The sequence below is a fragment of the Sceloporus occidentalis genome, unplaced genomic scaffold (assembly GCF_023333645.1).
Source record: "Sceloporus occidentalis isolate IW3139 unplaced genomic scaffold, rSceOcc1.0.p SCAF_2, whole genome shotgun sequence".
In the NCBI taxonomy this organism is placed as follows: domain Eukaryota; kingdom Metazoa; phylum Chordata; class Lepidosauria; order Squamata; family Phrynosomatidae; genus Sceloporus; species Sceloporus occidentalis.
This window is the reverse complement of record NW_028316982.1, coordinates 94522809-94549695: the sequence shown is the minus strand read 5'-3', so window position 1 is coordinate 94549695 and position 26887 is coordinate 94522809. Positions and strand designations below refer to the sequence as shown.

At 42.3% G+C, this 26887-nt stretch overlaps 1 protein-coding gene across 2 annotated transcripts in view; it reads right to left on the bottom strand.

Moving 5' to 3' along the window:
- The window catches only part of SGMS1 (sphingomyelin synthase 1), a 99895-nt gene extending 75950 nt beyond the window's left edge, over positions 1-23945 (bottom strand). For both annotated transcript variants that reach the window (XM_089510360.1, XM_089510357.1), the window contains exon 1: positions 23778-23945. The gene's annotated coding sequence lies outside the window, so the exon portion shown is untranslated. The remainder of the gene's footprint in view (positions 1-23777) is intronic.
- Between the last annotated feature and the right edge of the window lie 2942 nt (positions 23946-26887).

Genomic DNA, 26887 nt, shown 5'->3' with positions numbered 1-26887 from the left:
TAATAGATATACCACAGATAGGGGTGAAAACAGCAGAGGGGCAGGACTCCCCACAGAAGACAACAAAAGTTCCAAGTGGATAGCTCCACATTATGGATCTATTCCATGCATTGTTTACATAACACTATGTATCTGTTTTGGTTTCTGGAAGGCCACATCTGTTATCTCACAATGGACCTCGTGCTAAAGCAAAGATATAATATGACTTCTGTGAAATGTCCTTACTTGATTTTGCTGCAGTTTTGTTGAGCATCAAACATACTATTATGGTGTAACTACAAAAAAAACTTAATATAAACATTTAATATTGTAAAGCTGCATTCTTGACATTATTTTGCTTCCAATTATTCTTGTCAGAGTTCTAGCAATTTTGAAAAGAGCTTAATGTTAGAATGCAGAGCATGACAAGTATATTTGCCTTGTCTTTTTGAAAAGGCATTAACATTCATGGCTGTGCAATATCTTGACAAATTCACTGAACATAAACATAACATTTCTAATGTTGTAATACAAAGGAAACATCAGTTTACGCGTTTTCTGAAAAGATTCAGATATACAGTGTGACATATACAATATACCCGTATTTTCCGCCGTATAAGACAACTGGGCGTATAAGACGACCCCCAACTTTTCCAGTTAAAATATAGAGTTTAGGATATACTCGCCATTTAAGACTACCCCTCTCCATCTTTCAATCCATCATTACCTCCTCTCCAGCCACACCTTTGTTTTCCATTTTTCAGGATGCACAGAGGTAATCTCTGAGGTGAAGTGGGTCAAACAGCAGCCAAGATCATATTTCATCACCCAGCGGAGGACTAGCTTTGCCTTCAACCTTTATAAGAATGTTTATCTATTTGCCTGAAGCAAGTCTGACGGGGGAAAAACAGCTGCTTCAAGAATAACTAAAACAGGACTACAGAGGTGAGGTGAAGTGACAATTAGAAACCAAAGGTGTGGCTGTAGAGGAGGTAATGACAGATTGAAAGATGGAGATGGATTCAGATTGACACTTGGAACGTGAAGACCTGAACGGGGTCGAGACAGATGCCTAGAAGAGTAATAGAAATTTAAAATTTAAGAAACAATGGAGACAAGAGCACAAGAAAGCAGAAGTGATTTGAGAGTAAAAACTAAATTTGACAGAGACCAAAAGCAACTGGGGGGCACAACAGACCACCCCAACTAAAATACATCAGAGAATTAGCATGGTGTAGTGTTTTGAATGCTGAACTACAGCTTTGGAGACCAGGATTCAAAATCCCGCTCTGCCATGGAAACCCACTACGTGACTATGGGAAATCACACACTCAGCCTCAAAATAAGGCAAAGGCAATGATCCCTAACAAATCTTGCCAAGAAAATCCCCCAAAGGGCAGCTTGAAGCTGGCCCTGAGAGAGCTGTGGACCAAATCTGACTTTTTGCTGGCCCAAAAAGAAGTGGCAAAATGCCACTCCTTTTTGAACCAGCAAAAAGCTGGCTTTTCCCACCCCACCTTGGCTTTAAGATGCTCCTGCAGCATGCAGCATATTAACACCACACCGCCAGACCAACCTGAAGTCAGCTGCCATGTGGACAGCTGGGTGGCATGAAGCTGGCTTCTAGGCATCTTGGGGGCTTGCATCATGCATATGCCACACCCCCAAGCCAGCTGGAAGCCGGGTTTTCATACCGGTCTGTACCAGCCCTGAGACTGAAAAGGTTTCGGAAGAGGAGAAGGAGGGATCAGAGCCTCCAAGTCTCATGCACCCCCTTGAGCAACTCTTGTGTCCCCCCTGTGGGTCCTGTGGGTTTGAGAACCATTTGAGTATGTTTGAGGCAGTTCGGTTGTAAATGCACCTTGCTCGATTACTTCTTCCCTTATCCAGTAATTGTGATTACACACTTAGAATTCCTGAGTTCTCACTGGGTTCAGGCCATAAGTAATATTCCAAAGGCCACTAGGCTGTGGCTGCCAATATAGCTATAACACAAAAAGCAGATAGTATTAGAGCTTTAATTAGTTGGACACAGCATTTCCCCCCTATTTCCATGTTATTCTTGTATCTCTTTCTAACCACAAACCCACAAGAGTTTTTGAATCCTTTTATACGTCACTTTTTAATAGATACTCTGATACTGAAAACACTAAAAGAATCCATACAACTGATTTTTAGGCTTAGTGTTGTAAAATATGGTATGCTACTCAAGTCACATTTTCTGAAAACAAGAACAGTTAAAGATCTCAGTATTGTGTGGGTAACTGCATATGGTTACATCTTTTTTCTAAACAGTGTGATTTCAAGATCTCAGGTGGGGTACCTACATATTTAAATGACTCATAACTAAAAGGGCATACACCCTACTTACCTCTTTACATACAGAAAAATAGTGTACGGAAGGGTAAACTAGGCTATATTTCTTTACCGTGACATACCTAGCTTTCTAGGTGCAGAAAGTTTGCAAACACAGGACAGAAATAAACTTTCCTACCTGCCGACAAAAGTGGTTTTACTTAGGAAGATCTGTGCCTTGTGATCTTCCTTCAGCTTCACACCATCATTTTACAGGGAAAGACAAAGTAAAACATCTTTTAAAAATAAACATAGCCATACTGTGCAAACACAGGGGTGTGATATTGTTAAAAAGATAACTATCATATTTTCAGTATCTGTAAATTACCTCGGGCTGAAAATAATATAAAGACACACTAATCTTCTGTCACTGGAAGAGTTATGCAAATATTGTATTCAGTTCAACTTATTCCAACATTTGCATTTACAGTCCTTGTATTCAGCTTCGCAGTTCTATAGTTCTCAATCTCTTTGATTAAATTTAGCTGTAACTAAACTACATCAGAGAACTAGTACGGTGTAGTGTTTTGAGTGCTGAACTACAACTTTGGAGACCAGGATTCCAAATCCCACTCAGCCATGGAAACCCACTACGTGACCAGAGGAAATCACACTCTCAGCCTGAAAGTAAGGCAAAGGCAATGATCCCTAAAAATCTTGCCAAGAAAACCCTGTGATATGATCACTTTAGGGTCGCCATAAGTCAGAAATGACCTGAAGGCACACAACAACAAAAATACATCAGAGAAATAAATTACAAAGGCAGTGGTACCTCTAAACATGATGTTTCCAAACACACCCGTGTAGCCTTTTAAATACCTGTCAGAAGGAACACCATTCAGCATCTACAAAAAAATAAAAATAAAAAATACTTAACCATATGTCTCTGTGTTTCTGGGAACTGAGTGTGCAAGAGTCCAATGTACCGGTGTTATAAAGTGAGCTACCTAGGAAACTTACCTAATTTAAGTTGAATCAATTCAAAGCAATAATCATAAGAACTCCAAAAATCTTTAGAAATTTGCAGATACAGATTCATTTCTGCAATATACAAAGGCACCCAAAAAGCATGCCATCCTGTAACTGTACAACACAACCAACTTATGGCTTTTCTGCACAATTTCCATATTCATGTATAATAGTAAGAGAGAATTCCAAAGACTCTCCTGGCTTACAATTCATGAGCAACTGTGCTCTCATAGCTTTTACTGCCAGTGAAAGTAACTTTAAAAAACCATGAAGCAAAACCCTGGTGTTATAGCCAACTCTCAAGTTCATGTTTTATTTACAAGCTAAAATATGAAGTCCAAGATTAGAAATTGACTTCTGATGTTTTGCTTGCTTGGGAGCAACAAGCCAAAATCATGTTCAGCTCGAAGACTTTGCTGCTGTCTTCCGGTTAGTTACTGGATATTTCAATCTTTCCCACTGATAGGCCAGCCAAGCGAAAGAAAACAGACAGCTTGAATAGTCACACCACTCCTACACATCACTCCTACACAATCCCCAAGACTGTGGGATTAAGTGAACCATTTACCCTAGTACCAACTCCCAAATGACTGGCAAAAGGGCTATTCCCTATTTCACATTTTCCTAGTTGTTTTTTTTTTTTTTTTTTTTTGGGGGGGGGGGGTGCTACTTGTCATAACTGCAAATATCTTAGCTTCAAAGTAAGATATTCAATGTTTAGTCATGTGCTTGATATTTGTTCCCCTTGTTTATTATTTTTAGACTGCAAGCCAATATTGCTTTTTAGGAAAGAATGAACATATATGTTTTAAATAAAGATACAATGTGATAGCACCCACCATTCAATGAAAGAAATGTCAAGAGGATATGCTCAATATCTAGGAACCAGAAGGCAAGAAGGAGTATCAAGCATGCTATGTTTTCCATCTCAATTTAACATTTTTAGAATTAGATTAACAATTACAGATCTCCCAGGCATCCTAGCTAAATGGTAGTGTCAGCTGGCAAGAGAGATTCATTGCATTTCACAGTTTGCCAAAGTGAAAGGTCACATCAGAAACAGAGTTGAAGTCCTGTCTGGCTCATGTAGAGAAACTGCAAATGCATTAATAGGTATTTTGCCTGAATGAAGAAAAAATAATCCTTCCCGTTCACTATTCATTGAAACTGTTTATGGGAAAGAGTTAACTTATTAGCCTCCATAGCCTGAGTAAAGTCAGTCAATAGACAAGACTTTAGTTTAATATTAGTTTCTTCTGCATTCAAAAGGTTGAGATTGGCTGCATCCACACTGCATAATTAATCCAGTTTGACACCACTTTAACTGCCTTGGTTCAGTGCTATATAGAATTTTGGGAACTGTAGTTTGTTGTGGCACTAGAGGTCTCAGGGAAGGCTGAATATCTCATGAAATTACAATTCCCAGAACCCCGCAGCACTGACCATGGCAGTTAAAGTGGTGCCAAACTGCATTATTTCTGCAGTGCAGATGCTGCCAATGATGACCCTTTGAACACTGAGGAAGCTAATAAAAAACTAGAGACTTGTCTGTTAAATTATCAGAAATGGGGACAAAGACAGATAAGAAAGGATTAAATCTTGAGAAGGACAGTTAGAAATAGGGCAAATTAGAAATAAATAAAAGGTTTGGGTAGAAATGGATAAGACCATTTTGCTTGGTGAGAGTGCATAATAAATCTTTACTGTTTTATTTTCTGCAACTGTCTGAATATATCTTCAGTCAAGTATTAATGAGAATTTATCACACCTTACCAGACTGAACCAAACACTAAAAGTACAGTAGAGTCTCGATTATCCGTCCTTCATTTATCCAACCTTCTGGATTATCCGACGTCCCATGCTTCTTCGTGAGCGCGCATCACGGGCAGAGCACTCACAAAGAAACATGGGACGTTGGATAATGCCGCCATTGGGGACAAAAGTCCCTCCTCTCCCCCCTCCTTCCTTCCTTCCTTCCTTCCTTCCTTCCTTCCTCCCTCCCTCCCTCCCTCCCTCCCTTCCCTTCCTTGTCCCCTTCCTCCTTCCTGTATGAGAGGCCAAGGAAGGAGGTTCCAAGCCACAAAGGAGAGGCCTGGGGGGCGCTTGGCTCAGTCCTCTCCTCCACGGCTTCATTTTCCTCAGCCCAAAGGGAGTCCATGGACTCCCTTCAGGCTGAGGAAAATGAAGCCACCAAGAAGAGGCCTAGGAACTCAGCCCAGTCCTCTCCTTCACGGCTTCACTGGAGGCCTGGGTGCTCAGCCCAGGCATCTGCTCCACCGCTGCAGAGGAGAGGACTGGGCCAAGCACAAAGCCGCCAAGAGGCCTGGGTGCTCGTCCCAGGCCTTTCCTCCGTGGCTTTGTTGGAGGCCTGGGTGCTCAGCGAGCATGGAACCGCCAAGGAGAGGCCTGCACCGAGCACCCAAGCCTCCAACGAAGCCACGGAGGAGAGGCCAGGGCCGAGCACCTAGGCATCTTCTCAGAGGCTTTGTGCTCAGACCAGTCCTCTCCACCGCAGAAGAAGCAGGACTCAGGAGGTAAGCAGGGAACGAGGGAATGTACGAGGAAGGAAGGAAGGAAGGAAGGAAGGAAGGAAGGAAGGAGGCGAGGGACTCTTGTTCCCACTGACGGCGCAGGTGCATGCGCACCGTCATTGGAGACAATGACCCTTCGGATTAGCCAACGTTTTTGGCTATCTGACTATCAGCTCGTTTATGTCAGATAATTGAGACTCTATTGTATCTGCTTGTGCAGTAAGCAGCCACTTTGAGACCTGAGTACTGGGGAGGGATCTTATGAGTAAAAGGGTAAAGTGAATGACAGCAGTCCAAACATTGGGAGTGTGGGACTTACCTTGTCTTGCCTCATTCCTGGGACCCAAATTCAGACTATGATACAGATAAGATAACAGAAAGACAGGAGAATGTGCCAGTACCTGAAACAGAGTGACACTTCCCAGCAGCCATTGCACACAGACATGGACTCAACAGTACCTACCGGAGTTGGACATAGACAACAAAAGGAGAGGCTGTGATGCTCAGAGCATTTAAACAGGAAATGCTCATTAATCAGGCAATAGCTGTGAGAGGCTACCAAACCATAAATATGCCAGGAACTCCCTCAAGATGTCATTGCTGACAACCAACCATTCTGGGGGAAGCAACACTTTCATCTTTTGATTACTGGCTCATGTTCCTGGAAGATCCTTGGACCCTGCATCAGAAGCTGACCACACTACTGGACACTCCCTCAGACTGATCCTACCATGCTGTGCCCTACTGACCCGGACTGCCTGGACTGAAGAGAACTGTAACTTGCCCTTAATTATCAAGATTGAGAAAGAATTAGAAGTAATTAATACCTCACTGAGTTCTGCCTATCAGTGAGCCACTGTCTGGCTGCTATCATATTTACCTAAATTACAAAGTATGAGCAAATATAAACAAATGTCACTACATTGCTTCCTTCTTTTAAAGTTAATGGTATGGCAGTCAAGATGCAATTTATGACAGTGTTGTTACTTCATAATGAAAGGACATTACTCTGTTAATATTTTTTTAAAAAATTAAAAAAATCTTTTAGATTTTCGTTTAAAAGCATCACATATTACCAAATTTGCATCTTAACTGTATGAAATTATGTACATGTAAATACATTTACACTATTACAGCATATGATACTGTAATTTAAGTGTATAATTTTTATTTTGCTAGTTGTTTATGTCACAACTTTTACTATTACATTTAGTGATATATGGGAATTACGGTACGATTGATGAGTAGCATTAGTACAAAACATATTACTAAGGATTCTGTAAGGTGTAGTATGGGAGGAGGTCAAAAGGGGGGGTAACACCATAGAATCACTGCACTGGATGACACCAACCCTAGTGATGCCACCCTCCTGAACAATAACATGATCAAGTAAGGAACCCTTTATTTATGTTTCCATATACCAGACTATATTTACGATTCCCATAAATAAATAAGTACAACACACAACTTTCCATAGCAGAAATCTGGTTTTGAAACCAGTTCCATTCATGTTAAACTGTTGTTGTTTAATCACGAGTACAAAAACAGGGGGCAGTGTGCATAGAGAACTGGACTAAACCAGTGTGTACTTCATGAGCTATCTTTACATGTGCCACAAGATTACTTTTGTTAGAGCAAGACAAAACTATACTGTATTTTAAAAGACATGCCCAATCATTTTCCCTCACGAAACTGGATTGTCCTTTTAATTACATAGCAAGCAATTCTTAGGCTACATTGTGCAATCAAACATATTTACATTTCCAGAACACTGATTTATCACCATAGTAGTTCTGCACTTTGTGTGTATCTCAATTATTTATACTGCCCTTAGTAACTGTGGGAATAGAATGCAAGCATACAACTGCCAGATTCTCTCAGCCAACAGGGTTGTAATCTTATTACAGTGTCCAAATACTTAAAAGTGCTGTGATATCTTTGAATGAGTCTGAGTGTGCTGAGCTCTCACACAAGAGTCCAAGCAAATATCTTGGCGATATCTTTCTGTACACAGGTGATAGCACAGCAGAACATATCATAGCAATTATGACTTATTCTGTCTATGAATAAGTCTCTTCTGGTTTGGCAGAAGACAAGAAATTTTTCATTACTCTGGCAAGTTGCTACATGAAAGGAAATGAAAGATTGTGCCAGAAGTCTGCACAGTGTGCCAGCTCAACAGCAGGAGATCAAAGTGCATTGTAGAAAGACTTTGTGAACAATTTTATATATCAGTCTGAAAGAGAATACAAGAGAAGCTTGCCATCTAGACGAAATCGATGCTGTAAGGAGATGCCCATTACAGGTAGTACTCATACTAATTACATTGTATTTCCTAAAACCATGAATTGAACATTTAATACTTTAAATAAAATGCAGGTTGATTACACAGCCAACAAATGTAACATGCCCACTAATGTTACAGAAAGTCATTTCAAACATTCTGAAAATCAATGTTTGCATGTATTTACATCCCACATTTCTTCCAAAATAGGACACAAGACATCTTCTTCACATGGTCCAGAATAACCACTGAATTCACCTCCATAGATTGTAGTGAGGGTCATCCAAGTTGTAAGCCAATAATTTCCCACAATTCTGTCTTAACTGTGATGTGTGAATGGAATGTGTGACCTTAATGTGCCATGTCAATATGAGTAAAAATTGCTGCCATTTATCAGTAGAGATTAATCAGTCAGTGCCACCACTGTCACTGAATCAACAAATTCTTCCCACATCTTACCTGAGGTGAGTATATAAATGCACCATCACAGTGAAACAGGAAATTACACATACCGACTAGAGAAAATGTAATTAGAATTAAACAAACCATCTTAGGAAATCTGAATAAGAAACTGCACAAAAACCACTGCACAGCTCCTATAATTTATAAATGAATCTTCCCAACTATCTCAGAATATCCTATGAATCTTTTAAGATTGTTCCTACTCTAATAACTTGCAGTTAAACACTGAGAGCCTACTTTTGCATATTTTCATTCTAACATAGGGCCTTGGACATTGGGATTACATAGTATTGTATGGGAGGGGGGGATAGACAGCAATCAATCACAAAGGAAAACACGATAACCAGGAAGTTAGTGTGGTTATAGTGTTTGAATAAAGAAATAGTAATATTAATGGAAATACTTATAGAACATTCTTGAAGGTATCATTACAACCAACTTCTTGTTGTTAAGTGATGTCAAGTAGCGTTTGGCTTATGGAGACCCCATAAATAAGAGACCTCCAGGTCACTCTCATCCACAGTCCTGCTCAGGTCATGCAGATGCAAGACAGTAGTGTCCTTGACTAGTCTAGCCGTCTGGAATGTTCTCCTCCTCTTTTCCTACTGCCTTCTACCTTACCATGTATCAAAGGTATGTTTTTTCTAGTGAGTCATATCTTATCATGATGTGTCAAAAGTATGGTTATCTCAACTTAGTGATCTTAGCTTCTAGGGGGAATATGGGCTTGATTTACTCTAGAACACTTTGTCTTTTTAGCAGTCCACAGTATCTGCAGAACTCTTCTCCAGCACATCTCCAATTGGTTGGTTTTCTACCTATCACCTTTCTTCATTGTCTAGCTTTCATAATTATACATAGAAATGGGAAATACAATGACATGGAAAATCTTTAACTTTAGTAGTCAATTATATGTCTTTCAGGATCTTGTCTAGTTCCTTTATACTTGCTCTTCTAAGTCCTAGCCTTTTGATTTCTTGACTGCAATCCCCATTCTGATTAATGACTGAGCCAAGGTATGGAAAATCTTGAACTATTTCAATATCTTGATTGTCTACTTTAAAGGTACATAAATTATCTGTGGTTCTTATTTTTGTTTTCTTAATATTCAGCTGTAAACTTGCCTTTGCACTTTCTTCCTTGACTTTCTTCAGCAACCGTTCCAAGACTTTGCTGGTTTCTGGTGTCATCTGCATATCTTAAACTGTTGGTGTTCCTTTGTCCAATATTCATGCCCCCTTCCTCTGAGTCTAATCCATCTTTATGCATGATATGTTCAGTGTACAGGTTAAACAGTTAGGGTGATAAAACGCAGACTTGCTTGACTCACCTGCAAACTGGAAACCATTCAATTTCTCCATATTCTATCCTAACAATACCCTCTTATCCTGAATACAGGTTAGGACAATCAAATGTTGTGGCACACCCTTTTAATTAAGAACAATTCATAGTCTTTCATGATCTAAACAAGGGGTCGGCAACCTCCGGCCCGCGGGTGCCTTTGCGCCGGCCCCCGGTCCCTCCTGCCGCCGAAATCGCCGCCGATTTCAGCCGCTCCGGCTGCCATTTTGTCCTTCAACATGGCGGCACCCATTAGGAGGCCCACTGCGGCCTCTGGAGCCCTGAAACGGGGCTCCAGGAGCCTCACCGGGCCCCTGCAAGGCCCGCTGCGGCCTCCGGAGCCCTGAAACGGGGCTCCAGGAGCCACACCGGGCCCCTGGAAGGCCCGCTGCGGCCTCCGGAGCCCTGAAACGGGGCTCCAGCAGCCACACCGGGCCCCTGGAAGGCCAGCTGCGGCCTCCGGAGCCCTGAAACAGCGCTCCAGCAGCCGCAGCGGACTCCCTCCTGGCTCTGCCCACCTCCCTCCTGGCTCCGCCCTCCCTCCTCCTTCCTATAAATGGAGGAGCGGGGGGGGGAAATTGGAGGAGGGAGAGAGGGAGGGAGGGAGGGGAAGGGAGGGAGGGAGAGGAGGAGGAGAGAGAGAGAAAGGGTGGGAGGGAGAGGAGAGAGAGGGAGGGAGGGGAGGAGAGAGAGAGAGAGAGAGAGAGAGAGAGAGGGTGGGAGTGAGAGGGAGGGAGGGAGGGAGAGAAAGAGAGGGAGGAGAGAGAGAGAGAGAGCCACAGCCACTGAGCCAGGTGAGAGGTTTGGTCATTGGGGGAGGGGGGTTATACTACCTGTGCCTTTGTGGTTTGAGACAGTGGCATACATTTTTTGCTGTTTTGTGGCCTTGCCTAGTCGCTTCCATGTTGCAAATATTGCTATTATTATTGTTGTTATCCTTTGGTATTCTCTTTGCAAAATCCCCCCACATGGACTTACTTGCTCTTTTCTGGGTTGAGACAGTGGCATGCATTTTTTTGCTGTTTTGTGGCCTTGCCTAGTCGCTTCCATGTTGCAAATATTGCTATTATTGTTGTTGTTATACTTTGGTATTCTCTTTGTAAAATCCCCCCACATGGACTTACTTGCTCTTTTCTGGGTTGAGACAGTGGCGTGCATTTTTTTGCTGTTTTGTGGCCTTGCCTAGTCGCTTCCATGTTGCAAATATTGCTATTATTGTTGTTGTTATCCTTTGGTATTCTCTTTGCAAAATCCCCCCACATGGACATGCTTGCTCTTTTCTGGGTTGAGACAGTGGCATGCATTTTTTGCTGTTTTGTGGCCTTGCCTAGTAGCTTCCATGCTTGCAAATATTGCTATCATTATGCTTGTCCTTTGGTATTCTCTTTGCAAAATCCCCCCACATGGACTTGCTTGCTCTTTTCTGGGTTGAGACAGTGTGCATGCATTTTTCCTGTGTTATGGCATTGCCTAGTAGCTTTTTGCAAATATTGTTATTATTATGCGGCTCCGCCCCCAAAGGATGGAAACTCTGCCCCTGACATGTGGCTCTGCCCCCGGATAGTGGAAGCTCCACCCTGGCACGTGGCTCCGCCCCAGAGGGTGGAAGCTCCACCCCCGTGTGCGGCTCCGCCCCCGGAGGGTGGAAGCTCTACCCCCCAGCTTCGGCCCCCCAGTTGTCTGAGGGACAGCAACCCGGCCCCGGCTCAAAAAGGTTGCCTACCCCTGATCTAAACAATCAAAGGCTTTTATATACTCTTGTATTTAGGGATCAGACTGTATTTCTGTCACCTTTTATTTTTGCTTCTCATCGGTCTTTAACTGCTGGAAGAGTTTCATCTGTCATCCTGTTAGGCTTCTCTTTCTTTCTGGCTGCAGATAGTGTCTTTTGCATATCTCCCTGACAATGTCCCTGGCTTTAATCCAGAATTCTTCTGACTCCTGATCAATTAGGCTTAATAGCACAAATCTATTTTTTACACTATCTTTAAATTCTATGGGGATGTTCTTCAGGTCGTTTTTCAGCATGATGGTATTCTTTAGCTTTATTCTATTGTTTTATATTAGTACTGTAGTTCATGGTCCATCCCATAATCTGTTCCTGGTCTTGTTTTTACAGAGAAAATGGAGCTTTAACATTTGCTTCCAATTATGTAGTCTATGACTTCTATAACAGCCATTAGGTGATGTCCAGGTTTATAGTCACGTCCTGGGTAGCTTCAGGAATGTGTTTTCAATGAACAAACTATTAGCCTTGCAAAATTCAGTCTGTTGGTCTCCTGTGTCATTTCCTGATCCTAGGACAAATTTACCTACAGTCTTTCATTCTGATCTGTTTACTTCTTTTGCCTTCCAATCACTTATGATTTACAAAAAGTCTCGTTTTGGTGCGTGATCAATTTTCTCCTAGACACCAGCATAGAATCTTTCAGTTTCATCTTCCTCTGCCTCTACAGTTGGAGCAGAAACTTGAATTATGGTTATACTGAAGGATTTTCACTTAAACCTTATTGATATTATTCAGTCGGACTTTGTATCATATCCTTTGACTGCTTTTGCTGCATCTCTCCTCACTATTAATGTCACCTCATCTCTTCTTAGATTTTTATTTCTTGAGTAAAACACTGTAATTATCTGATTCAAACTGTCCCCTTCCTATTCTGTTTCTTGTTTACCATGTCTACCTTCCTCTGATTAATGCTTCTCACATTCCATGTTCCTAAAAAAAGAAGCAGAGCCCTCCCTCAAGTTCATCTGGTGCCATCCGGCCATGGAGGGAGAGATGCAGGCCCAGCTCCATCAGGCCTGGCCTGAACTACGCAGAAGAGCCATCCCTCCAGTCCATCTGCCTTGGTCCAGGCCTCAGAGGGAGAGAAGAACCACTGGACTTGATCCCCTTCCCCACCACCATTCTCTTCTCCTTTTGTGTCATGTCTTTTTAGATTGTAAGCCTGAAGGCAGGGAACCATCTAATTAAAAATAATAATAATTGTAAGCCGCTCTGGGAGCCTTTAGGGCTGAAGGGCGGGGTATAAATACCATAAATAAATAAACAAACAAACAAACAAACAAAATCTGCATCATGCAGCTTCAGACTTTCGTTTTATCTGAGCATGTCAAAAGCTGAACATCTTTCGACTTGAGTCCAACTGCATCATTAGCCACAGTGCTACTCATATTTGTCCTCTTCTCTACCTTAACAGCTCGCTGAGTGCCAACTAACCTGGGAGTCTAATCTTATGGCACTACAACTTGTTTCATATTGGACTGTCTTCAAATAGAGATTGACTGTGCCTTCTTCTGAAAAGTAATAACAAGGATTAACTATGGTGCCACTGCCACTGTCTGAAAGATCTTTCACTAGTGTCACTCTCTACTACTTGCTGCTGCCTAGTGGCTATTTGGCTATTGCATCTGGCTTCTCAGCAAAAGCTTGTCTGACATAGGAAACACTACCAGCAGCACTGCTACCAGCAGCATAGCACCTCACAAAAGCATGCAATCCCACTACCACAAAAAGGCAGTGTAATTGGTGATAAACTTTTAATAGGACTGTAGAAACAGTCTACATCAAAATAAGTCACACTAGCCTTGGCCTTGAACACTATCTCCTTTCCTCTCTTCCTTTAACACAGTTACAAGGAGATTGAAAGGTTTCACTATCATTTTTAACTAATTCAATTCAGTTTAACATGTCCTAACTCTAATTAACTGTGATATGTTGCAATTAAGCCAATGCCAAACTAAGTTTTAATGAGTTGACACTTAACACTAAGCCATAGTTTTATCAAAATGAAGCCACTGTACAGACAGAAACATGTCTACAGAATGTATTTATAATAACAACAGAAAACAACAGAGTTAAAAAAGGCAAAAGCAAAGAAACTATAAAAATACTGTTGCACATCCCAAGTACCTAGGGTTGCCATACTGCCGGACCTCCAAACCGGGAAAAATGGGCCTTGCCGCGATCAGAGGCCAGGATCAGGGCTTCGCCTCCTTCTTGGCCCCCGCGGAGACCAGGAAGGAGGCAAGCAGGCCGCCGGCCATTGCCGGGGCTTTGTCTCCCTCTTGGCCCCCGCGGGGACCAGGAAGGAGGCGAGCAGGCCGCCGGCCATCGCCAGGGCCTCGCCTCCTTCCTGGCGCCCGCAAGGACCAGGAAGGAGGCGAGGAGGCTGCAGGGAGGCGGGGAGGTTGGCGCGGCTGCGCCCAAGACGCGCCGCCTCCCTGCAGCCCCCTCCGCCCCAGGCCTCGCTGCCTTCCTCTTCCTCCGTGCAGCCATGCGCGGTGGAGGAGGAGGAGGGCAGCAAGGCCCCGAGGGTTGCCTAGCAACCCCACTGCAACCAGGCTTTTCCCGGTTTTTGGCTGCACCCGTGCCGGGACCAGGCAGGTGCCGCCAAAACCGGGAAAAAACCCGGTTGCAGCCGGGTTATGGCAACCCTACAAGTACCCATCTGCCCAAATCCACCAAATCCAGTCTGATCTTGGAAGCTGAGGAGAGTAAGCTCTAGTTAGTACTTGGATGGCAGACCACCAACTAATACCAGGTGCTGTGTGCTGTATTTCAGAGGAAGGAACTGGCAAAACCACCTCTGAGTATTCCTTGCCTATGAAATAGATGGGATATCCATAAATCACATGCAATTTGAGGGCAAATTCATACATATATACATACATTCAAAATACTGCAATATATGTAATACTCTGTTTATCTTAAAGGAATCAGATCTCCCAGGCTACTGGAACGGTGTGAGTCTTGGTAGGATCACAGCATATGTAGAAGGGTTAACTTCTATTTTAAAATTGTATTCTCAGAGAGACTCTCCCCTCCAATTTAAAATTTGCACTAGAGAAATGGAGGAAGTGGAGGAGGACATGTGTGATAATGAAGAACATGGGGTGGTTCTGTGAGTTTACACACAGAGAATGGAAGTTTGGGACAGAGTGAAGAAACCTTTGCGATATTTTTTAATACTAAAGGACTAATGATTAGAATTATGTTTGTTTATATGTCGTATGCTATGGTTAGCTACCTCATCTTGAAATGAAGCAAGATAAATGCATTTGATGAGGTCTCAAACCTCTGTAAAGGTTACAATGTACGGGGGGCATGACAGCTAACAGAAACCTTGGTTACAGTTGCTAAGGAGGGCAGCACCTTTGGCAATTAGCAATACTGAAGTGAACATCACAAATATTTATTTCAATCAGGCATCAGAGGGGGCAAAGCTGTGTTCTGGGATGCTTAAGAACAACTTCTTTTAGCTCTTGGAGGAAGAGCAAGGGGACATGCCGGCAAAGAAGAAAAAGGCCAAGCCATGCAGCATCATTCGAAGTCAGAGCTGCAGCCAGGCAGAGGGCGACAGAAGATGAAGATGAAAAGGGAAGAGAAGGAAGTGCTAGGAGAAATAAATCAGGGTTCACATTGTTTGAAAAGGGAAGGATGGCAAGACGATACTAACCCATGACACAGAGCTTCAGAAAAGCTGAAGGAGCAGGCTTTAACTAGCAGGCATCTGAGGCTCTAAGTCTTCTGTGATATACAGTCTGCCCTCCACATTTGCAGATCTGAAATTTGTGGATTTGATTATTGGCAGACTTGACTAACATGTTGTCTCTAAGAACCTCTAGATCCTTCAGCATGACTCTGCCAGATGTTGACCACAGAGTCACGCTGGAGGATCTAGATGTTCCAAGAAAAAACACTTCTCTGTGCATTTGTAGGTCCTCCAGCATGATTCTATGGTCACCTTCTGCCAGATGATAACCACAGAGTTGATTCCTAGATGTTCTGTTAGGTAAAAAAAAAGTGGGTTTTTTTATCTGCAGTTTTTCCACTTTCATGGAGTTCCTGTGCCCTAACTCCAGTGAAAGCGGAGGGCCCACTGTAGTTCTGACCTGGGTGAAAACACAAGTCCTTACTACTTAACATCTGTCAAGTGAAAGGGAAAGCAAAACAAGAGCAAAACCTGAGAGAAAACTGCAGTTCAGAAATCCTGTTCTGCACATACAGGCTGGAATGAAGAAGGACAGAGAAAGTACTGTAGACTATAGATTTAAGTGGTTTAACTAAATCAAGAGTGACTTCCATATTACCACGTAGTCATAACATTTTAACTTACAGCAATATATTATCCAGCAATCTTTGTATTAATATCATATGTCCATATGTTTAACCATTATATCAAACATATTATCTTGGTTCTTCTTAAAGCTCTGTCTCAACTTGTACCAGGCTCATGTCTAAACTATATTAGGCAGGCTGCTACAAATATGGGTTTAAATATCCAAAAGGCACCAGAGCCTGTCTGATCTTGGAAACTAAACAGGGTCAGCCCTGGTTAGTAATTTGCAATGGACACCAGGTGTTTAGGCTACATTTTGGAAGAAGGCAATGGCAGGCCACCTCTTGGGTATTCCTTGCCTAAGGAAACCCTATGAAATTTATTGGATTGCCTTAAGTCAACAGTTGGTTTGAACATAATACAATTAAGTATTTTAAAAACAATGCAAGTCTTCTTTGTATAGTGCAACATGACATCTATTTCATTGCCCATATAAGTACTGTAAGTTAATTTGTTTATTACGTCTTGCACTATTTCATGTTTTATTGTTGCTGTACAGTGGATTGAAACTTTTGGGTACAATCAGTTTATAAACACTCATAAAAAAGAAAATAACAGTAGCTGTAAAAATTACTGCATTTTACATTCATCATATGTTATTGGTCTTTGTGTCACTGGATGGGATAATAAAAACACTAAGGCTGAGATCCTCCATAAATTGTGATCAACAAGAAAGGCAGAGAGAGTAGCTCTGGTCCATCCACTGCCAGCACTGAACTTGCCAACATTCAGCAGGCAGTCTCAAAGAAAATGTGGCCCATGGTGGGGAAAACGATTCTCCAACCACCAGCCCTAGACACAGAGACTCATGTCAGACACGTTTTACGTATCTCACAAACCAACCGTGTCCAAGGTTGGGACTTCCAAGGAAGACCTTTATCTTGATCCCCAGTTGGCTAAGTAAATATGTTCAGCATTTCAGCCTGTTATACTAATGTACCTACTGTTTGTAAGTGCAGCAGATCAAACTACATCGAAAAACAAAACTGAAACAAATTAATTCAGGAATTAAAAGTGTACATACTTTGGTACAAATACATATGTTGGACAAACAATACATATGTTGTTTGGCCAGGTTTTATATATTACATTTTTATAATTTAATGGCTCTAAAACATTGCAGAAATAATCCTGTTTGAGACTCCTTTAACTGCTCAGAATCAGTGCTAGGGAATTCTGGGAACTGTCATTTTGTGAGACATTTAGTCTTCTCTATCAGAGGGCTCTGGTGCCACAGTAACCTACAATTCCCAGGATTTCCTAGCACTGAGCCATGGCAGTTCAAGCAATCTCAAACTAGATTATTTCTGGAGTGGATTTTGGACCTAAATTCAATCTCAAATCTAAAGGAGAGAGGGAGGGAGAATACTGATAACAAACATGTTCAACTTTGCCAATTATTTTGAAGGTTGTAGATTTGGGATCAAGTTAAAAGGGCAAAGTCCTTAGAATATTTTCAGATCAGGAGTGATGTCTTTCAAGTTATCTTTTACATGAACCATGGCTCTGGTTTAAATTGTATTCTGTACAAAGACAAATGTATGAAAACCATTCAGTGTTGTCAATTCTTCACACAATTATCAGTAGCTAAAGATTTTTTGTTCTGTTCCTTCAAATCATTTCAGTGACCATAAGGCAAACCTATCATGGGGTTTTCTTGGCAAGATTTGTTCTGAGGGGGTTTTCCTTTGCTCCCTCTGAGGCTGAGCAAGCATGCCTTAACCAAGGGTGTCCAATGGGTTTCAATGACTAAGCAGGGATTTGCACCCTGTTTTCCAGATAGTAGTTCAACATTCAAACCAATACACCACTCTGGATCTGAGCTAAAGATTGCCATATTCCATTTAACTGACACACAAAATAACAGCTGAAACATTTGAAGCACTGGAATAACTGTTAACTACAAAACACCTAACATGCTTTGGGCATGTTTTGTTTAACTTTTTTGGAACAGATATTGCACATCTCCAAACATACTGTTTCAAGAGTATATTTATTACTGTTTGTGTACCTAATTAATAGCCAGGTATTCTAATATTTTGCCATCCCAACAGCAAAACTACAAGTACTGTAACTTACGTTTCATCTTCAACTCCTATGTAACACTGGGAACTCATATGGAAGAGAGGGGGAAACGTTATGGTATAAAGCAGGGGTAGGCAACCTGCGGCCCAGCGAGGCCTTGGGCCTGGCCCCAGCCCGGTCCTGCCGCCGATTGCCGCCAAGGCCTTTGGCCTCTTGCGCGAGGGGCATGGTGGGGCAATTGTCTATAGAAGCCTCAGAAACATGCATTTATCTTAACATTTTTTTAAAAATAAGCAAATTTTTTCGCGTGTCCTCCATTTTTTATAAAAAAGTGCCCTCCATTTGAAAATTTTGTCCTACATTTGTCCCTGTTTATTTATTTATTTAATTTTTAAAAAAAATTATTTAATTTAATTATTTATTTTTAGCTCCCCCCCCCCCCAGTTGTCTGAGGGACAGCAACCCGGCCCCCGGCTCAAAAAGGTTGCCTACCCCTGGTATAAAAGCATTCAGGCTATACTGCAATATGCACTAGGTTATGTATCCAGCAACCTCTCTGATATTTCCATTCAGTTCGTGCATAACTGGGAACCTAAAAGTGCTTTAAACTTAACATTCAAAAGTCATTTTGCACTATACAAAAATAAAGAAGACCAGATTTGCCATAAATCTTATACTTAACAGGAAGCAGCCAATGGGTTTTAATTTATGATGAGTTTATGCATTTTTTTCAAACACCTGTTCATCACATTCACACCTTGAAGTGGAAGAAGTGGAGGTGGATTTTGCATGTATGCTAAAATCACCTAAAGAGTGCACTTAAGAAATATAATACGTGGAGAAACTCTAAATGAATACATACAAGTGGGGAACATTCTAATGAACATAAGAGAGAAGGATATAAGTCTCTGTGTGTGTGTGTGTGTGTGTGTGTGTGTGTGTGTGTATTTTCAATTGAGAATTATCTTATATACAGAGTAAGCAAATGATTTACACACAGAAATGAGCGAAACCATTGCCACTACTGAGACTGTGTAATTACATGACAGTCTGCAAAACCAGTCCCTGAACTGCTTTCTGTTTCGTACAAATAGTTGGCAGCTCAGTAAGTGAAGGAAGCCACAGGCTCTGTTTCCATCAACATCGTAAACGTTCAGATAGGCTGAGATGTTGCTATAGAGATCGATAGAAATATAGGAAGCTGTCTTATACAGAGTCACACAAACGGACCATCTAGCTTGATACTGTTGTCCAGGGAATGGGATGGTTAAAGGGAACATAACATGTTCCTATTACAATTCTGCTGGCTACTGAAACTTTTCCGGGTACAATTCAAAGGGATCATTATGAACGACAGACCCCAAAGAAATGGATGGCAGGCTATCTGAAAAACTGTGTTCTCCCATTTGAGCCTGCCCAGGTTTTGAGGCCTGCAGAAAACTTTTGTTTCCCATTGCATGGGAGAGGTATATCTGGCGCAGACATGAAGAAAGATTTTCCTGGAGGTCACTCTCAGATTATGGAACTCCCTTCCAAAGAAGATTAGGGTCCAAAACACAGAGACCACTTTAACTCTCCTGGGTCAGTGCTAGGGAATACAGGGAATTATAGTCTATTGTGGCACCAGAGCTCTCTGACAGAGAAGATTAAACATCTTACAAAACTACAGCTCCCAGAACGCCCTAGCATTGAGCCAGGGCTGTTAAAGCAGTCTCAAACTGGATTATTTCTGCAGTGTGTTTTGGACCTAGGCTAGTCCTACCACCAGCAAGCAAAGATCTTTCAAATAGGCCTTCAGCAACTGGACTGTTATGATCACAGGCTTTAAAATGGATTGTTGAATCTAGTAATCTACTGCTTACTAGTGTATTGCTTTGCTGTTTTAATAGCATAACAAATTTAAGTCATATTTTAGTACGTATACTGTATTGTGTTTTTACTGGATTTTTTTCAATTACGTTGGAAGCCATCTTGCATGTAAACTTTGAGAGAAAGGTGGGAAATAAATCAAATAGATAAATGCTGTCCGTATGGGCTGGCAGAAGATGGCAAAGCTTTCAGGTGTTCCTCATTATTTGTTTAGTTCCACCTGGGGATGCCAGAAATTTAACATGTGGCCATATGCATGGAAATCATGTGCAATCCTCTCTGAGTCACTGGCTTCTTCCAATCCCTCCTTCAGGACAAAGGATCCTCACCCTTTCTAGATTGAATTGCTCAAGACACACAAGATGTACTGAAGGTTTTTAATGTGCTCAGGTTTCTAAATCTACTTGAATAGCTGAAATTGTGTCAAAAATTATTCAATACAGGCATCTTCTACAATTGTTTTAATCCACTTCTTAAGTAGGACTGAGCTACCTGCAGTGTTACTTTAACAGTAGTTCCAAATGCATAACATAATGCCACCAACCTTAATTACAAATTCTGTATCTCAGTATCTTCCCAAATGAGAACACCCTACTGAACAGGAAAATTGACAGCAGAAATATCACTCCATGGATTAAAATTAAGAGTTGCCATTTTGAATTATTTGATAAAAAATATTTTTGGTAAATAGTGCTCCCACTTTCTACAAGTGACACTTTCATTACACAAACAGAGAAAAATAATTTATGTGTTAGGCTGTGCCACACAGTAGAACAGAAAGTGTCCTTTACCAAGAACATTTATGGGTCTTCACATGCATACAGTTTTGTAACTTGACTTTAAAACTAATAATTAAAAGACACCAAGGAGTTATTTAAAAGCTACTGAATACAAAGCTCACAACATTTAGCCAAAATAACTGAAAATACCAGTAACAGACATCTTGCACCCAATAAAGTAATCATATGCTATGTAATTTTACCATTCACCATACCATCTCAAGACACTAACTGAATCAGCACTGGGGTCCTAATTCAATCAAAATACTTGTCAGCTCCAGTATAACATGAACCACTTCTTTTCACTCAAACATAGTATTAACTTTCAATACCCGAGCTCAACATCTTCATTAATGTGCAATACTTTTCATTATCTTCGAATCCCTCTGTCTTCCATTATGAAAAGGAAGTAATTCTAAATACTGTAACTAGTTCAAACCTCATCTCAGCCATGACTTCAGCAGCCTTTAAAAATTGCTGTATGTCAGCCAAAGAGTCTCACCCTTCAATACAGCATACAGTATTTCCCATCTCTTGTAGGGACATTGCAAAAAATACTGTCTTTCATAAAACAGAAAAGGGCTGTATGTATGTGGATGAATCCCGTAACCCCCTGGACACTCACTGGTTTGTCTATGAACTTCTGTATATATAAACCCACTTCTTCAGACACACAGATAACTCAGCTCAAGTGAAGCAGGCAAGTTAGAAAGTGCAGCAAAACATCAAGTATTTACATCTGATCTTGAAAGCTAATCAGGGTCAGCTCTGGGTAGTAAGTAGTACTTGGATGGGAGACCGCCAACAAACACCAGGTGCTGGAGGCTATATTTCATAGGAAGGAACTGGCAAAAACCACCTCTGGGTATTCCTTGCCAAAGAAAACCCTATAAAATTCATGGAGTTGCCATGAATCAACAAGTGACTTGAAAGTACATACACAGGGCTTAAAACACCCCAAAGGCACCAAATCCCATCTGATCTTGGAAGCTAAGCACTGCCAGCCCTGGCTGATGTGTGGATGGAAGACCACCAAGGAATCCCAGGTGCTGTAGGCTGTATTTCAGAGGAAAGAACTGGCAAGGCCACTTCTGAGTATTCTTTGCCTAAGAAAAACCTGTGAAATTCATAGGGTCGCCATGAGTCAACAGGTGACTTGAAGGCACACACACACACACAAAAACTTTTGACCTAATACCTCTTATAATCTATTGGCCTTAAGCTTTAACCATATGCTGGATTCCTGTCAACTAGACCACCCCATGGCCTTCCTGTTCACTTCCTGGCATGGATTTTCCTCTGCTCTGTAATGTTATGAAGACTTGACCATAATCCTCTTTGAACTCAGTGGGACCCCTGTGTGTGTGTGTGTGTGTGTGTGTGTGTGTGCATATGTTGTTTGCCTTCAAGTCTGTTTCCAACTTGTGGCGAACCTATCATAGGGTTCTGCTGGCAAGATTTCTTCAGGGGAGGTTTGCCATTGCCTTCCTCTGAGACTGAGAGAGTGTGACTTGTCCTAGGACACCCATGGGTTTCATGGCCAAGCAGAGACTGGTCTCCTGAGTCACAGTCCAAAGCTCAATCATTACACCACAACTCACTTAACCTACAGATGTCATAACCGCAAAGGAGGACAAGGCATTGGGAGATGTAGGACAATCAGAAGAAACATGGAGGACATTCCAAAAGCAATGCTAGGAACACTCATAGAAATATGCATCCTAGGTCCAAAACACACTGAAGAAATAATCCAATTTGAGACCGCTTTAAATGCCCTGGCTCAGCGCTAGGGAATCCTGGGAACTGTAGTTTATTGTGGCACCAGCAGAGTTCGCTCTCACACAGAAAATTAAATGTCTCACAAAACTACAGTCCCCAGAATCCCCTAGCATTAGGCTGGGGCATTTAAAGCGGTCTCAAAGTGGATTATTTCTGCAATGTGTTTTGGACCTGCTCAAAATGGAGGGCACTTTGGAGTGCCTCCTGGGCAGAAGGCTGAAATGTAGGCCGCGTTCGGGAAAAGGAGGATGCCTTGGTCACCTTGCTTGGCCCCCCACAACCCCCAGCTCTTCTCTTGGCTGGGCTTCTGGCAGCCCTCCCTCCCTCCCTCCCCTCCCCTCCCCTCCCCTCCCCTCCCCTTCCTTACCTTACCTTAATATCCTCACAACAACCCTGTAAAGTAGGCTACCTCGAATGCTTGTGTGGGAGCTTCTGGGCCTCACAACAAACTCCAACTCCCACAATCCCATAGCCTTGAGCCAGGATGCTTAAAAGCGGGTTATTTCTCCAATGTGGATGCAGCCCTGCTGAGACCCATTTTAAAAAAACAAACCCCCCCAAGTCACACTCTCTCAGCCTCAAGGGAAGCAAATGAAATAACATATAAATATAAATAAGATAATCCTCTTTTTTGATGGGAGAATGGGGTTGGGTGGCCCTTGTGGCCTCATCGAAGCATAGAGTTGGGAGAGACCACAAGGGCCCTGATCCAGCCCAACCCCTTTATTCTGCCCTGCAGGAACTCTCAATCCAAGCATCCCCTGTGACAGATGTCCACCCAGCCTCTGCTTAAAGACATAAAGGGAAGGAGACTCCACTCCACTCCAAGATGATATATTCCACTATCAAACAGCCCTGACTCTCAGGAAGTTCCTCCTAATGTCGAGGCGGAATCTCTTTCCCTGCAGCAGCTTCCACCTTCTGTTCCATGTTTTAATCTCTGGAGCAGCAGAAAACAAGCTCGCTCGCTCCTCAATACATGACACCCCTTCAAGTGTTTAAACAGGGCTATCATACCTCCTCTTAGCCTCCTCTTCTCCAGGCTGAACACCCCCAGCAGCTCCCTAAGTGGTCCCTCACTATAGGGCTTCAGGGTTGCCAGACCCTTCCCTTCCAGTTCGATAAGAAAACAGGGACAAGGTTCACCTCCAAATAAGAAGACACACAAAATCAATCTCCTCCTGCATAAAAAAGGAAACCCCAGCAGGCTTTTAGGGTCTATTTGGGAGGAAGGGAAAGGGCAGGGGATGAGGAGGAGGAGGAGGGGAGGCAGCCTTACCGTCCTCTCCCTGGACCTCTTCCCCTCCTGCTCCTGCTGCTGCTGCTGCTGCTGCTGCTGTCACTGGGCCAGAGGCAATAATGGAGGAGGCGGAAGGGAGGGAGGCCCGCGGGGTCCCGGGCGCCGACGTAGGAAGCCAGGCAGCGATGCCTCTCTATTGCCTCCCTCCCTCCCCACAAACACAGACACACGTGACTCAGGGCCTTGTCATCATCACCACCATCATCATCACCCTCCTCCTCCTCTTCCGCCGCCATTTTAGGCCCCCAGGCCCCGCCTGCTCCAAGCAGGAACTAACTCTGAGGTGGCCTTGGCTTGGGTTTATTTTTTCACCTATGGAGACTGAGGGACTATAGAACCCATAAGAGTCTTGGGGTTTTCCCCCACACACACACACTTAATATAGTGCTGCTACTATTCCACTTTTACTGCTCTGGCTGCCTCCTCCTCCTGTTGCATGCTGGGATTTGTAGTTTATGGAGCGGGCGTTTAGAATTCTCAGCCAGGTAGCTCCCAGGCCTCACTGGACTACAAGCCCCAGAATGCAACAGGAGGAGGCAGCCAGAGCGCCTACGGTGGAATAGCAGCACTGTAGTGCGGTAATTTCCTTAGACAGTGCTGACGTTCAATCAAATAAACATCTGAGACATCACGTTACCGCACTATGCTCTTATATTGCTGCTAATTGCCCTGGCTGCCTCCTGTTGCATTCTGGGGTTTGTAGTCCAGTGAGGCCTAAAAGCGCCCTGGTTTAGCATTATCAAGCCTCCCCCCCTTGAAACTGCAAATCCCAGAATGCAACAGGAGGCAGACAGAGCAGTTTAAAGTGAAACAGCAGCACTATAAGAGTGTAGTGACATTTAATCATATAAACGGGTCAGACACTGACCATATGACCACACTACAGAGCTGCTATTCCGCTTTTACTGCTCTGGCTGCCTCCTGTTGCATTCTGGGGTTTGTAGTTCAGTGAGGCCTAAGAGGTCTCTGGCTGAGAATTATCAACTCTCCCACTTTAATCTACAAATCCCCGAATACAACAGGAGGCAGCCAGAGCAGTTAAAAATGGAATAGCAGCACTATGAGAGTAGTACTGTAATATGTGGTGATATTTATATTTATTTGTATTTAATCATTATAAACCTCTCAGATACTGACCACATTACCACACTGCACTCTTATAGTGCTGCTATTCCACTTTAACTGCTCTGAGTGCCTCCTGTTGCATTCTGAGGTTTGTAGCTCAGTGAGGCCTAAGAGCTCCTCTTTAAACTACAAGTCCCAAAATGCAACAGGAGGCAGACAGAGCAGTTAAAAGTGGAATAGCAGCACAATAAGAGTAGTGCTGTAATCTGTGGTGACATTTAATCATATAACTGTCACAGACACTGACCATATTACCACACTACAGTCTCATATTGCTGCTATTCCACTTTAACTCCTCTGACTGCCTCCTGTTGCATTCTGGGGTTTGTAGTCCAGTGGGCCTAAAAACTGTCTGAGAATTCTAAATGGCCATCTTAAACTGCAAATCCCAGAATGCAACAGGTGGCAGTCAGAACAGTTAAAGTGGAATTGCAGCACTATAATAGCATGGTGCAGTAATCTGTTGCATCTGAGGAAGTAGACTTAAGTCTACCATGCTGTCAACTTCTTTTTTTCAGTTAGTTCCAAAACACACAAATAACCCAGTTTAAGACCACTTTAACTGCCCTGGTTCAGTGCTAGGGAATCCTGAGGATTGTAGTTTATTGTGGCACCAGAGCTCTCTCTGACAGACTGCCAATGGACATGTCTCACAAAACTGCAGTTCCCAGACTTTCCTAGCATTGGGCCAGAGCAGGACATAGTGCTGTAATGGTGTAGTGTGAAAGGGCCTCTGTCTTCATCAGGGTCATATAGGATCCACTATAAAGATCTTGCCCCATATTTATTCATGAAAATTTTGTTTCTTTCCATGTACAATCTCTTTCCCCCCATTTGCTCGTTTTAAAAAGCCATATCAAATGTACTGACATCTATACAGGTACACATTATAAGAGGTGGTTTTAAAATACCAAGTGCAAAAGAGTGCACCTGGACAGACAAAAAGCAGTAAAGTGACAAGGAAAACTGGATATTGCCTTCCTAGTATGTTGTAACTTGCCCTAATAAGGAAACATAAATAACTGATGGGAAAGTCCTTGCCTGTTTGTACTCAAGTCTTTTGGTTGCTAATAGACAGTTCCTGTTTGACTCTGAAGTTGCCTTAATTCTTGCTTTCTTCATTAAAAAATAGTTTAATCATACCCTTTTGTTATGAAATCCCAGGGTGGCAAAACCAATTTTCTACAGACCTGTTCTTTATGTACTGTGGTATATTTGTGTTCCTTCTGTGTTGTAAACCCACCCTCATTATTGTTCTTATTTTACGTTTCTTCCTTAACCTCACATCGTTGTTGGTTTTTTAAAATCATACAACAGGGTCTAAAGGTTTATTAATTCCTTGAACTTTGGAGTCTAAGCACTTGCGTAACAGGCATTTGTTACGGTTACTACTTAGGAATTTTTTTCTGAGCTTCAGGCCAGCAACTCAAAAGTTCCAACCTCCATTTTAACATTTACCCATTTTGGAGAACTGTACAATGCACTTCTTCTGAACTGTTTGTTCACATTTATTTATGATTTATTGTATTTATTTGATTTCTATCTCACCTTTCTCTCAAAATGGGAAGCTTTTGCATGTTCTGCATGACCATGGTTGGGGAAAGGATTGCTCCAACTATTATAGTGGAAAGAATTCATTTCATTCTGCAAAACAGATCAGAGGGAAAAAAATCTAGAACAGACATGAATATGATCTGTCGAGCCAGTGTAGACTAGTGGTTTGGCGTCCAGGGTTCAAATCCCTGTTTTACCATGAAAACATGCTGATTGATCTTGGACAAGTCACATACTCTCAGCCTCAGAGGAAGGCAATGAAAAATCTAAACAAAACTTGCCAAGAAAACCAAATAGGTTTTTGGAATCGCCATAAGTCAGAAATGATTCGAAGGCAATCAACACACAGACGCACACACTACTGTACATAAGGGATATGCAAATAATAATGGAAAACCAGCATGGTGTAG